Raw genomic sequence first — 15,532 nt, forward strand, 5'->3', positions numbered from 1 at the left:
GCACTTTGTACAGACAAAGTTGCTTCTGTCCTGTGGAAGAAAGACACCTGCACAGGATGTGCCATGTTTAACAACAGCTGAATGCTCACCATCCATATTATCTTCCTTCTAAGAGCTTCCTCTGGTGTTGTAGTAACTACTCAGAGAAGCTTGCAAGATGGAAGCCTCGGTGGGCTCTCCCCAGACAAACTCCCTCTGTTAGGCTCTCTGCTGTTCGCCACTCAGCTGGTTCGCAGCTGACTGTCTTTTTATAACAGTCAGGCCCACTCAAAGCTCACCTGGAACAAAGCACTCCCAATTCACACTTTTCAAACAAACAATCAAGCACACAAGAGTGAACTGTCAGTGTGCTGTAGGCTTGTCCACTTGACTGGCCCAGCAGCAGATGTTCAGATACAGTGATAGTCGCTTTTTGAACCATAATGTTTTTTGGTTTGGCAAAGATATCACCAGTGTGTCTCATATCAGAAAACTGACCATAAAACCCTAATGCTTGGAATGCTTGAAAACTAGATTATATAAAGCAGAGGAAAAAAGCAGGAAACAAAGCTTCGTGTACCCTGGGGGTTAGGTCTTTTTTGTGTGTTTAGTTTATGATGAAGACTGTGTTTGCGTTGTTTTTATTGTCCTGAAGACCCTGAGCACTATGATAATACAAATAACAATACTAAACACTTCCTTGCTAAGTATGGTGGTTTTATCTTTTAGTGCCATTGTTAGGCAATTTTGCCGTGTCCATCAATGGTTTATTCCAAGTACAGAAACTATAGCAAAAGTAAAATACACTCACTAAATTAAAGCTCCAGTAAAAAAACTACATAATAAAGCTCAAGAAGTGCGTGATTTAAACCCAAATTATTTAGGTTTTTTTCTAAACTAATCAGCACACAGATGCTTTAAAGGGGAACTTCCTCCTTTCTTCTGATAAACATGTGGCGAGTCAAAAGTGTTTGTGTGGTGCCCAGTGTTGCCCTTCAGTGGGGAGGTCACCATGGTAACAGGCAGCTGGTCTCTAGAAAGCCCCTGTATGCTGCCAGGGGGCAGTCAGCAGGGGCACAGGCTCTGTTGGCTGTGTTTAGGATTCCCTCATTGTTTTCTAGGCATAAATACTCTCAATAGGATTAGAATGTTTAAGAGGCTAAAGGCTGTGGGAAAACTTTTGTGTGCCATATTTCTCTCTTCTTCTGTTGTATCTGAACATTTCCACTAGATGAACAATAGTGTTAAAACATAAGGGCAAATGTTTTGGTAGTTTGATTTGGAATTATATATTCATGAATCTACATAATAGCCTTTCAGCTGCAGCATTGTTGCTTAATGCGCAGTCTAGGAGTCGTGAAAGAGGTGGGGGCAGGGAAGGAACAGGGGAAGCGAACGGTGAAAAGGGGGAAAACTAAGACTTCATCAAAGGAACTTGAGAAATGGTGTGAAATTATATTTTTTTCCCTGCTCACACATGGTGCCAAACAACCTAGTTTGCACTTGAACTACTTTCATGGAACTAATATGTCCCTTTTCTCTATTTGGTTACTTGCTTAGATTCTTGGGAAGGAATGGAATAAAGCTGGTCTTCAGCACATACATCTGGATTTTCCTTTGTTTGATGTGATTAAGGTGAGTGCTGTGGACCTGTTGGGTTACCCTAGAATGTTTCACCTGACCTACAATCTGTGGCAATCTCATATAATGAAGGGGGAGATATGTCACTTAGAAAAGAGGCAAACATGGCAAGCAGCCAGCAGGATCAATTTAGATGGGCAGCTTACAGGAGAGTACCATAAAAATTCCCACCCTGGGCATCTCTAGCTAATGTGATCCTCATTTGGGCATGTTTCGAAGTCTCTAAGCACTGTTAAGCTCTCTTGACTTCACTCAGTGCAGTTATTAACGCTCCTGCACACGTCCCTGAATTCATCCTTTATAACTGTATGGATTTAAAAAAATAAAGCCAAGACACCGTTGTATCTCCCTCTCACATAATCTTCATCTTTATTTATATTACAGTAATAGCTGGAGGCCCCAAACAAGATCAGGGCCACAGTGTGCTAGGAGCTGTACAAATGCATAGTAGGGGATAGTCCCTGCCCCCAAGAATTTACAGTTTAAGGCTATGTCTACACTTATAATGCTACAGCGGCACAGCTGCAGCTGTGTCACTATAGTGCTTCAGTGTAGACACTCGCTACAGTGATGGGAGAGGTTCTCCCGTCACTAGTTAATCCACCACCCTGAGATGTGGTAGCTAGGTAGGAAGATAGAATTCTTCCATCGCCCTAGCGCGATCTGCACTGGAGGTTAGGTTGTCATAGCTGTATCTCTCAGGGGTGCAGGAAGGGAAGCAGAAGCACAGAGAGGTGAAGTGACTTTCCCAAGGTCACAGCAGTGGTAGAGCCAGGAGTAGAAAGTTTCCTGACTCCTAGTCAGTGATCAATCCACTGTACCGTGTTGTCTCCCAGTTACTTAATTGATTCAATGTAAAGCTTTAAAGATGTTTTCCATGTATATAATATATAAAATGGTGCACTATTAGTTTAATTTACTTTTCCTCAAAGAGGATTTATTTTATTTCAAAGATACAAGAGCTTCTAATCAAGCTGTAACAAAATCCTCTTAGAGCATTAGAGGTCTTATTAAATATACTCATTATGGTACTAATACCAAAGACTGTGTCCTCCTAGTGCTATATTATTGGAAAGTGGAAGAACTATGTACTTCTGCCAGGTACACCCAAAAGCATTCACAGGTTTGCCTAGCCCTAGCTGATTTGGGATGATTAATAAGCAATTAATTATAAAACATACGTTATAGTCTCCAAACATATCTAGATGTGTCCTGAATAACTGAGTTACAAGTATACATATTGCCAGCAGTGACAGATTCTGGAAATTAGCACAAGAGTGCAGTGGGTTAATTCACATAGGGCTTTTTCATAGAATGTATTTTAGGTTCTTATATGGCCTTCCATTACTGTAGTATCTGAGCACCTCACTCTCTCTAATCAATGTATTTATCCTCACAACACCCTTGTGTAACAGGAAAATACTATTCCCACCCTTTTACAGATGGGGAAGGGAGGCCTAGAGAGGCTAACAGCCAGATATTTAAAGGTATTTAGGTGCCTAAAGATAGGTGTTTAGTGGGATTTTCAAAACCACCTAGCTGCCTAACTCCCAGTGGTTGAGCAGAAGCAAAATGGTGTTTTTCATCCTTAACATTTTTTCTGATGTTTTTACTTAGCGTTCAGAGGTACTGATGATTTAAGTTCCAATAGTGAACTCAATGCTGCACAAGCAACAAAGGAAGGCACAACCTATGTCCTGGGGAGTTTGAAATGCAAGGGCTAGAGTCTCACAGCCTTTACTCGGGGAGTAAGCAGGAGTAAAGCCTCTCCTTCCTCTGCTGCTTGACTGTGTCAGCATGAGGCTCAGAGTGTGTGAAAAAAGCTGGAGTTACTCATCCACTGCTCTCCACTGCAAGTGAGCAGCTGAGGAGGGGGTGGAGCCCTAGCTCGCTCCTCCCTATTTTCCTGCAAGCCTGGCTGGGTAAACGAAGAAGAGTAAGTTGCTGTCCCAACAGGGATGAAGTAACTTCTTCTCACCCAGAGAAGCAGGGCAGCTGGTCAGGAATGGTGATTCTTGGGCCAAAATCATCCTGTCTCCACAGGGAGAAGAGTGCACAGAGGAGTGTCTTCTTTTGGATTTTTGCTTGGTTGGTTGTTTTCATTTAAATATACACATCGCTATTGCAGAGAAGGCAGGTCAAAGAAATGTGCACTTGGAGCTGACGGTAGTGAAGTTTGTGATGGTTCTATTTCCTGGGGAACTTCATTCCACAGTCTGGGACCAGCCATGGAGAAAGCACTGTCTCCTGCACAGACGAGCTTAATCCTTATTGTCGAGAATTCTGTTGTGTCAGAGGAGTGACCCATTTGAGCACAGTCTTCATCCTGGAGCTTTAAGCAGTTTTTTTCGATATCATGGAACACCTTATGAAGACAAGGACTGAACCCTTGAACTTGATTCAAAATTCTGTGGGTCACTGGTGTAGCGGAGGATGGGTGTGATGTGCTTGCAGTAACCTGTGTTGCTAAGGAGACAGGGTGCACTGTTCTGTACTTGTTGGAGTTTCCTGATTGGTGAGGCTTCATGCCCAGGTATATTATATTTTTGCAGGGCAGCCAAAAAGTGGTGACAGTGTAAATCATTGAGTCTAGGTCATCATCTGCCGGGATGGGATGGAGTCTCATATCCAGCCAGAAATGATAGACCGCATTACTTGTGGATGCAGCTATGTGAGACTTTAGCTTGGATTTCTTAGCAAGGATTCTAAGAGTACTCCAAACCTAGGCTATGGACTGAACTGGCTAATTTTGGGTCTAAACCTTCAACCAAAGGAGATTGCACCATAGCTGTGAACTCTTAAATGATTTCCTATACCCATAAGTTTCAGCCAGCTGCTGTTCATTCATGAGCTGATTTCATCCAAGCACTGGACCATTGTGATGGTCGTGATGTGGTGAAAGTTACGTAGAGATGTGTTGCACATTGCTGGCAACTGAGTCCATGTTGTCTACCCAGCTCACCTAAAGATTGCATGTAGGACAAGGAAGAGAAATGAAGTCCTTTTGGACCTCCACAAGTGAGGGGTCTAATGATGGAGGTACAATTTCTCATCACTACACATTGGGTACATCCCTCCAATGACTCAAGCCATTTAGCACATTCCCCTAAACTCCTGCAACCTCTCTAAGGCGGGATAGAAGTATCTCATCATGGTTAACAGTGTTGAATGCTGCAGAGAGCTTCCAGGCGGATGAAAATGGGTGTCTGCCTTTCTTTCATTGACAGGAGGAGATAAACTGCCTTAGTGGCATTGATGATTAAATTCCAGTATTCCTGCTAGGATTATATTTCAGCCAGCTCCACAATCCATCTGGAATTGAATTGGCCATTGATCCAATAGTATAGCTGCAAACATGGTAGTTGAATGGCTGGCAGCCTCATTCTTCAGTGCCCGTATGTTGAGAGCCTTTGGATCTGTGACGATCATACTGAAGACATCCTCTTCACTGGAAGTCTCTGCAACCTCAATCGCTACGTGTATGGCTGCTTTTTTCTTCCTGTGATAGCTGTAGCATTGGGATATAAAGGGGTTCTGTTTCCCATACTCCTTGCACTGTTTTCCACAGACTGGGCGCTCTTCTGCCTGTCATGTTTCTTCCCACAGTATATTCACTGGATCATGGTAGGTGTGTGCTTCCTGGGTTTCTCGGGCTTGAGCCTGTATACTTGTTTTGCACTAATGGCCTGCCATTGTTCTGATACTTTCCCATACCAGTTCAGCTGCCCTTGCTATTTGGAGGCATTTCTCTAGGATTAGATCTGTTTCAACAATCTCTCCTGTAAACTGAATTTGTGTGTTCAACAAAGAGTCCAGTCTCTAATTAGTGAGTCTTTTATGCCTCCAAAGTTACTTGTGGAGGCAAAAGTTCTCAGCTCTACAATGTAAGTATTGATTCCCTTGTCTTGATTTCTGGCAAAAAGCAAACGCATCACCACCACAACAGTATCTCTCTACAGTCTCATTGTGTCTGGGATCACAGTACTCTTCAGACACATTTATCAGTTGTTCAGTTTTTCCAGCATTATTTCTGGCAACGGTCTCACTCACTGCTCATCCTTTCATTAGTCAGGTCTGATTGTAACTTTATGCCCTAGGACTGAGATTTTCTCACACCCATCCTTATTCACCCTGAGTAGTACCTTTACTTTAATGGGGGCAGCCTGGATTGCCATTTATAATATGTTTAATAATAATACCAATCCTGAGTGTAAGTGGCAGAATCTGGCCCTGAATAAACACTTGCCATTGATTTAGTTCTCAGTGCAGACTAGTGCTTGTGACTGGGGAGAAATGTGGTTTTATAAGGGCCAGTTTGCTTCCCCTTAGGGTGACCAGATAGCAAGTGCAAAAAATTGGGACATCTTTTTTCCTGGGGTTGGGAGTATAATAATTGCCTATATAAGACAAAGTCCCTAATATTGGGATGGTCCCAATAATATTGGGACATCTGGTGACCTTACTTCCCACCCTCCCTTGTTCATGCTGACTCCGTGAATAGTCCCGTTGAAATCCATGGGGATATTCACTGAGCAAGATGATGTCCAGTGTGATTAAAGGGTATCAGGATCTGGTCCTTAGGGTGGATGAATGTGCACAGGGCTCTATGAGTTCTTTGACAATGCATGACAAAAACTTTAATTTTATTTACAGGATGCAGTTGTAATTAAGGAAACCATAGCACTGAACTTGTATTTGCTTGTAATGGAAGATCATTTCTGAATGATGAGAGATGTGTGATGCCTTTCAGACTGACTTTATTATTTTTACTTAACTAGTGTATGAAACTTCTTGTAACTAAAAGTCCAAGATGTGCTTTTTGGAAAATTATGAATACCTCCTTGGCAATACTTTAGAGGAAAAATCTAGGCAGATTTTAGGGCATAGGCCAACATGCTTGTCACTTTGTGTTTAAAAAATATTAGGTCATTATAAATTTTTCTCCTTACAATTTTTAAATTGATAGGTAAAATATTATGGAGAATAGTATTTTGCTCACCTAATCTGTCTTCTCTTCGCTGGACGTTGGCTCACTTCCCCTAATGATAGAGTAAACGAAAGTAAGAAATGTATGGAAAAGAGAATAGAGTAGAGTTGCACGATACTAGCTGTCGCGATGCTGTTTCTGCAGCTGTTGCTATTAGTGTTTGTCACTTTTTCACACTTCAGTGAAAAGCAGGTGTTTTCACTATAAGATGTAGTGTGGTGATCTAGCCAAATGCCATTGCTTTTACTTAAATTCAGTTTTTCTTCTGAAAGGCAAACCTAGAAGCAACTTTCACTGTGGCTCCTTGCACTTGATTGCTGTCATCTTAGAACACTCAGATTGCTTTTGAAATCTAACACTTCTTTTAAAAAAAGAATAGAGCCTTTTCCCCCTCTTTCCCAGAAAATTGTTTACAAAAGAAATGTCATGATTTGAAGAAACGCATCTGAACTGTCTTATTCAAGGATTTTCTTGTTTCATCCATGAAAAAAGATCTTTTGGAGCAGTCTCTTCCACTTGAACGAAGGTAAGCACATTGTCCATACCAGTGTAATCATTAAACTATTAACAGAAGCATGTCTGTGGGGCTTGTGCCCAGGCAGCAAAATAAAAGACAGATTTCTAAAATCTGTTTTCATCTTGGTGTGCCAAGAGTTAAGATACAAATCCTTTTGCATCAAGATAATAGACTGCTAAGAACTCTGTTAATGGGAAAAATGAGTTAAACAGAAAAAGCAAACTCTGGCTAAGATTGTGACTGCTAATGTTAATTTAAAAACCCAAATCATTGCAAAGTAGACCAAATAGAAAAGTATTAGTAAACTGCTTCTTCTTTTGAATAGATGATGTGCTGTGATCATTGTCACCTTTGACTTTAAAAGTACTTCACAAAAGGCAGTAAAGGCTCTCCCGTTGCTGCCACTCAAGGCAATGATGAAAATCCCATTCCTTTCAATTTTCAATAGGTGATCAGGCCCCAAATGAGCCTTGAGGCTGCAGAATAGAAATTTACTTAGCTGCAGTACATTCTCTGTGTCTTGCATTATTGATGCACTTAGTTTTCTTCATAGCTATCATATCAAAAGGTAGTTACTTAAAAACTGATCTGTTCCATTTATTTACACATTGTCATTTTATACAGTTGATCTCCAGAAGTATAGCAATTTTATTTTTTCTGATACAGTTAACCAGTGTCATAGCCTCAATTCAGCTGAGCATGGATGCACGTGAGTCCCTGTGTTCAGAAGTGCTGTATGCCTTATGAAAATGTTTACATGCCCTTTTTTTCCCCCATTCAAATAACTGGAAAACAGCTTTTAAAATTCTTATAGAGTTTCAGCTTAGTGAGGGCTGGTGGCTTTGATATCTTTAAAGGGGGAAGTGTTCTAGAATGGAGGCCTATGATACATTCATGCTACGTGATTTCCCACTAAACTTTTAACACGGTATGTGATGAAGCTCCAAATAACTATTGTGACAAAGTTCCTCCTCTACCTTGGTGGGTCTTGCGCTTATTGGTGGATTTGCTCGCCTTGGAGCTTCACAGCAGCCCTCAGTTTGGCCATTTTCATGAACCCACGGTCCAGGTCAACTCCTCCTGTGTCTGACCAGGAGTTGGGAGGTTTGGGGGGAACCCGGGCCCACCTTCTACTCCGGGTTCCAGCCCAGGGCCCTGTGGACTGCAGCTGTTTAGAGTGCCTCCTGGAACAGCTATGCAACAGCTACAACTCCCTGGGCTACTTCCCCATGGCCTCCTCCCAACACCTTCTTTATCCTCATCATAGGACCTTTCTCCTTGTGTCTGATGATGCTTGTATTCCTCAGTCCTCCAACAATATGCATTCTCACTCTCAGCTCCTAGTGCCTCTTGCTCCCAGCTCCTCACACACACACCACAAACTGAAGTGAGCTCCTTTTTAAAACCCAGGTGCCCTGATTAGCCTGCCTTAATTGATTCTAGCAGCTTCTTGATTGGCTGCAGGTGTTCTAATCAGCCTGTCAGTCTTAATGGTCTCCAAAAGGTTCCTGATTGTTCTGGAACCTTCCCTGTTACCTTACCCAGGGAAAAGGGACCTACTTAACCTGGGGCTAATATATCTGCCTTCTATCACTCTCCTGTAGCCATCTGGCCTGACCCCGTCACATATCCCACCCCCCTCTGCTCAACACTACGGGGTTGGACAACTTGGGACGTCAGGCAGTGTACTCGTGACAAGCCATCTGCATTGTCATGGTGGCTTCCAGCCCAGTGTTGTGTGGTGAATTGGAAAGGTTGTAGGGACAGGAACCATCTGGTCACCCTTGCATTCTTCTCTTTATTTCGCTGCATCCACTGGAGGGGTTCATGGTCGGTCACAAGGGTAAACCGTTGTCCCAGAAGGTAATAACGTAGTGTTTCCATGGCCCATTTCACAGCTAGGCACTCTTTCAAGCTTGGCATACTTCTGCTCTCTCTGCAGGAGTTTCCTGCTGAGGTAGAGGATTGGGTGTTCTTCATCTCTGACCATCTGCGATAGGACAGCTCCCAATCCTACTTCAGATGCATCTGTTTGTAAAATGAATTCTTTGTTGAAGTCTGGGGCTATAAGCACGGGGTTATTGCAGAGGGCTGTCCATAGATCCATGAATGCTTTCTCTGCGGCATCTGTCCACTGGACCCTGGGCTTTTATCAGGTCTGTCAGGGGACTCGCTCTGGTAGCAAAATGGGGAATAAATTGTTGGTAGTACCCCACCACAACCAGGAATGCCCGGACTTGCTTTTTTCCGATTCGGCCGGGGCCAATTTTGGATAGCCTCTAGTTTTAGTTGGGGCTTGACCATGCCCCTTCCTACAATGTAGCCAAGGTATTTAGCCTCAGCTAGCCCTATAGCATGGTTGGCTGTGAGGCCAGCCCGTCTTCGTGTGTCCAGAACCGCTTCCACCTTTTCTAAGTGGGTTTCCCAGTTGGGGCTGTGAATAATCACATCATCCAGTTATGCCGCTGCATAACTGGTATGGGGCCGTAGGAGCTTGTCCATAAGATGCTGGAAGGTGGCAGGTGCCCCATGCAGTCCAAAAGGAAGAACAGTATATTGAAACAGACCCTCTGGTGTAGAGAATGCCATCTTTTCTTTCGCAACTTTGGCAAGTGGAATCTGCCAGTATCCCTTTGTTAAATCAAGAGTGGTCAAAAATCGGGCATTGCCCAGGCGATCAACTAACTCATCGATATGGGGTATGCATTGAATTTAGATATCTCATTCAGCTGGTGAAAGTCATTACAAAACCTCGTGGTGCCATCGGGTTTGGGCACCAACACAACTGGGCTTGACCAGTTCTCAGGGTATGTATATGGAGCAGCGTACAGAGGTCCTTCACTAGCTTTGACATAAATGGGGTACCTTTGTCTGTTAATATCTCCTTTGGTAGCTCAACTCAGGCAAAGATCCCCACCAACTCTTTAGCTATCGTTTTAGAGGCTGTGTTCTGCAGGGGGACAGCTTCTGGGTCGCTAGTAGCATAATCCAGAATGACAAGTATATATTGGTGGCCCTGGGCTGTCTTCTCCAGGGGTCCCAGTAGGTCCATGGCTATTCGCTCAAAGGGGACCTCTATGATGGGAAGGGGTACTAAAGGTGCTCTGATTAGCCTGCCTTAATTGATTCTAGCAACTTCTTGATTGGCTGCAGGTGTTCTAATCAGCCTGTCAGTCTTAATTGTCTCCAGAAGGTTCCTGATTATTCTGGAACCTTCCCCGTTACCTTACCCAGGAAAAAGGGACCTACTTAACCTAGGGCTAATATATCTGCCTTCTATCACTCTCCTGTAGCCATCTGGCCTGACCCTGTCACACTATGTGAACAGCTGTATCTGGTGTGCCACATGTCTGAGTCTTGTGTGAAAGTACAAATACATTAAAGTTCTGTTAATGGTTCTGGGGAGAATTTTCAAAAGCACCCAAGTGTCTTAGATAACTGCAAGTCAATGGGCTGTGTGCTTCTTAATCAAATCGGCACTTTCACAAATCCCACCCTGAGATTTTAAACACGCACAAGTCTGGAAATCCAAAGTTCATGGCTCCTTCAACAACCATCTCTTTCCCCTCCTTGTGCATATGTCAAGTCAGACAGAGCTGCATCTGCTTACTCAGGCCTGAATTTGACCCCTTGTATTTTCATATTGTGTAATGTTAATGTTAATACCATGTGTCTTGTAACAGGACTAGGACCTGATCATGCAATGGGTTCTTTGCAAATGCAGGGGTGTGCCCACTCAAAGCCCGTTGTAGGATCAGGGCCATAATTCAGTTTTGAACGTCATTAGAAATGGTGTCAATTATTGTTACTTAGATTAATATCAGTGTGTTAATATTTCTGTTAGAATAAAAAGCACTCTCTAAAATATACATTTGGAAAATATGTGATTTGAGAATCATTTAAAAAGACACATTTGTCGTAATCTACTAAAAATTCTGTGCTATTTTTAAAAATTATAGCTTAGAGCTGATTAATATAAAGACTAGTCTAGCATAGACCTTAAACTTTAGTTCCTGAATCAGTGAGACACATCTATTAAAATATAGGAATATCCTAACATAGCACTTAGCCTCCTGTAAAGAAACCTCTTCAAGTGGATTAAATACTGTTTTGATTTTTATTTCCTCCTAAAAATACTGATGAGATCTGCATGAATACTGGTAGGAACATTTTTTTTTTAATTCTCAAATTAATTGACTAAACTGTTTTGTGAATCTGCTTAAGAATTATTCAATCGGCTTGTTAAGCTAGGCAAATAACAGAAGAATATTAGTTAGGCAATTTGTTCAAAAAATTCTCAAGTTGAAATATTTATTAACATTAATTTAATCAGACCTGATACTGACACAGAGATGCAGCTTGCCTTAACTCTGAGTAAGAACTTTCTTCTAGTCCAGCTATATCCCCAAATCCCTTCAGATACAGTATTTGCAAACTTGATCAGGAGTAACAGGTTTTTCTCATGACCTGTTGTATAGTTTCCCTCCTGAATGGGCTGTTGTGCTAGAACATCTGCAAATAACTCTGGCTTCAGCATAAAGGGCCCTGTTTTGCCCTTATGCCCCTGTGCATTTCACACTGGTACGTAATTTCAGTTTAGAAATGGTGCTACACGTCTCTCCCTTTCAAGTTACACCGAATGGTTCATTTTCTTCTTTATTCACTGAGGATTTAATTGCCCTGCAACATCAAAAGAAGAATATACCCCAAAATTACCATTCTCTCTCTTAGAATTTAGTTACTGTGTGTCTCAGGGAACTGGCCAAGATATGCTGGCAGTGGGGGTTGGGGGGGAAGAGGGGGGGATGGGGGGAAGCATGCATCCAAATAAGGGCTGTGAGAGGAGGGTGAAGAAACAGACTGGCACAAATAAGAGAGTGTTAAGTGTTCTCCTTTTTACTTTAGCTTCCATCTGTTGGCAGGAGACATTATTATGCCTCTCCCCATCTTATCTTGATATTTTTAGCTGTAGAAAAAGGCAAAGAAAGCCTTTCAGTGTTTGTGAGTGCTTCCCTTTCGAGCTTCATAAATGAAGGCTCTGATCCATTCTTTAATACTATTGCAGTGTTTTTGCAAGTTGTTGGATGCCCAGGCTGTTTAAAAAACAAAACAAAACACCACCACCCCCATGCTCTTTTCCCAAACTATGAGCTGGAACTACAGACTTTTGCCAGTTAGCAGCAAATATTTGAGGGGAAAAAATCAGGACAGCTCAAAACCTCTTTGACAAACAAGGCAATAGAAAGACTGGATTTCAGTTTGTGACAGACTTCCAATCACAGAGTCTTAGAAGTGTAGGACTGGAAGAGACCTCAACAGGTCATCTAATCCAGTCCCCTGCACTCAGGGCAGGACTAGACCATCCCTGACAGGTGTTTGTCTAAACTGTTCTTAAAAACCTCCGACGACGAAGATTCTACAACCTCCCTAGGGCAGTTTGTTCCAGTGCTTAACTACTCTGACAGTTAAGAATTTTTTCCTAATATCGAATTTAAGCCACACTTGCTGCAATTTAAGCTGTTTGCTTCTTGTCCTATTCTCAAGAGGTTAAGGAGAACAAGTTTTCCTCCTCCTCTTTGTAACAACCTTTTATGTACTTAAAAACTCTCTTCTCTTCTCCAGACTAAACAAACCCAATTCTTTCAAGCTTTCCTTATAGGTCATGTTTTATATGACTTTTGCTGCTCTCCTCTGGACTTTCTCCAATTTGTCCACATCTTTCCTGAAATATGGCACCAGAAGTGGACACACTACTTCAATTGAGGCCTTATCAATGCGGAGTAGAGCGGAAGAACTACTTCTCATGTCTTGCTTACAGCACTCCTGCTGATACATCCCAGAATGATGTTTGTGTTTTTTGCAACAGTATTACAGTGTTGATTCCTATTTAGCTTGTGATCCACTATAACCCCAGATCCATTCCTGCAGTACTTCTCCTTAGGCAGTCATTTCCCATTTTATATGTGTGCAACTAATTGTTCCTTCCTAAGTGCAGTACTTTGCATTTGTCCTTAGTGAATTTCATCCTGTTTACTTCAGACCATATCTCCATTTTGTCTAGATCATTTTCAATTTTAATCCTATCCTCCAAAGCACTTGCAACCCCTCCCAGCTTGGTATCGTCCACAAACTTTGTAAGTGTACTCTCTATGCCATTATCTAAATCATTTATGAAGATATTGAACAAAACCACACCCAGGACTGATCTTTGTAGGACCTCACTCAATATGCCCTTCCAGCTTGACTCTGAACCACTGATAGATAATCTCTGGGTTATGCACTAGCCTTATAGTAGTTCCATCTAGGATACATTCCCTTAGTTTATAAGAAGGTCATGTGGGACAGCATCAAAAGCCTTACTAAAGTCAAGCTATACCGCATCTACTGCTAACCCCTATCCACAAGGCTTGTTACCTTGTCAAAGAAAGTTGCTAGGTTGGTTTGACATGATTTGTTCTTGACAAATCCATGTTGACTGTTACTTATCACCTTATTATCTTCTAGGTGTTTGCAAATTGATTGCTTGATTACTTGCTCTATTATCTTTCCAGGTACTGAATTTAAGATGACTGGTCTGTAATTCCCCAGTTTGTCCTTATGCACTTAATGATAGATTGGCACTATATTTGCCCTCTTCCAGTCCTCTGGAATCTCTCCCATCTTCCATTAGTTTTTGAAGATAGTCACTAATGGCTCAGATATCTCCTCAATCAGTTCCTTTCAGACGATGAAATCGGATCTCCTCTTCTCCAAATGTGAGGGACTCCTAAAATTTCACTGTGGGTAGAAATTCAGACTCTTTCCAGAGATTTATTTTTTCAAGGGGACACCTGTACATTGTTCAATTCTCTTTGGAAGATGCTAACCACTTCAGGATGATGGGCTTCCCAATTGTTTTCCATGCTGCAGACTGGTATTCTTGGGAACATGTACATTTCCTACCGTCTTCAGTCTTTCCATAAGCCAGGTGCATCTTGAATTGTGCCCCACTGGAAGCTGACCCGACCAAATTATTCAAAATGATTCACGTTCGCCATTGCAAGGAAGTAGAGGAGCTTGCCGTAGTGGAAGTCACTGTCTCAGAGGCAAAGCAAAAGATTTCTATGAGCAATCTGTATCTCTCCTTATGGATCAAAACTAGTACCCTTGAGAGTTTGTTTTGCCCATATATAAAATTACTGGAAGTAACAAGTTATGTATCCATTGCCTGGTCTCATATCCTTCAAACACTTATGCATGTGCATACCTTTAAGTATGTGAATATTATTACTGACTACATGAGTGCTTAAGTGTTTTGTTGAATCAGGCCCTTGTCCTTCTCCTCCTCCTCGCTCCCTCCTTTTTTGTATCTTGCATCCCTTTCCTCAACTTTTCATTTGTTTTTGTCATTTTAGATTGCCAGCTTTTTGGGGCCCTGATCCTGATTGAAGCCTGTAGGCATTTCTGTGGTTTTAGTAGTAGTAAAAGAATAAATAAAGGTATTCCCTTCCTGTTTTGCTACTCTTTTTTTTTCTTTTCTGTCAGAAACACTGGTGCAAAATGCTAACTGGTTCATGCACTGATTGGCAAGCTCTCCCTAGATCTGCTTAAATAGAATGCATTCAAAGGAAACCAGAAGACTTCAATAGACTTGGAGAGCATAATTATAGATGCCTTTAAAATAGATGAAGTGATTGAAAAAAATTACTTTTTACCCCCCAAATTGGGTTTTTTTTGGGGGGGTGGCCCAGAATTATATTTATACTTGTAGCAAGTGGTTCACATCTTATTCTCCTCAATTCAGGATAACACTTTTTTTAATAAGAGTCAAGTGATCCCTTTCTGAGTTTGAACCACATTTCTTTATGTATAAAATATCCTTATCACTCTGCAAGCTGACACACTGATCCTGCAAATGCTTCCGTGTGTGCATAACATTAAGCACATGAGTAGTTCTCTTAAATCGGTGGGATTATTCATGCTTAAAGTTAAGCACTTGCTCAAGTGTTGATAGGAGCAGGATCTACAATGAATTACCAGGAGCATGTGCATGTTGTAGTTTTTAAATAGTTTATTTCAAAATAAAATATTTTACAAGGGAAAAGATAGTGAAAGATAAATGTTGTTTTCGAGTATGTCCAGGGCACATGCAAACATAAGGAGACAGTACTTCAATGAGGACTGTTTAAGCACCTGGAAGAAATGCAATTTGTCAAAGAATTATGATCGTCTAGTCCAGACAAGACTAGCGCCTGAACCAGAGTTTCCAAATCCTGACAAATCAACATGTGTTGAAACTTGGAAATATTTGTTAAATTTTTAAATAGGAATTTCTATTAAGTTTATCAAGGAAAAGTTATTCAGATTACCACTGAGATTTGTAATTTGTAATTTGAATTTGTAATTTGAAGTGAGGTGGTAAGCAGAGA

At 41.6% G+C, this 15,532-nt stretch overlaps 1 protein-coding gene across 1 annotated transcript in view; it reads left to right on the plus strand.

Moving 5' to 3' along the window:
- Window positions 1-1,258: 1,258 nt before the first annotated feature.
- Window positions 1,259-15,532, plus strand: part of FGFR2 (fibroblast growth factor receptor 2) — a 179,700-nt gene continuing 165,426 nt past the window's right edge. Inside the window, exon 1 of the mRNA XM_073354182.1 lies at window positions 1,259-1,614. The gene's annotated coding sequence lies outside the window, so the exon portion shown is untranslated. The remainder of the gene's footprint in view (window positions 1,615-15,532) is intronic.

Source organism: Lepidochelys kempii, chromosome 7 (assembly GCF_965140265.1).
Source record: "Lepidochelys kempii isolate rLepKem1 chromosome 7, rLepKem1.hap2, whole genome shotgun sequence".
In the NCBI taxonomy this organism is placed as follows: domain Eukaryota; kingdom Metazoa; phylum Chordata; order Testudines; family Cheloniidae; genus Lepidochelys; species Lepidochelys kempii.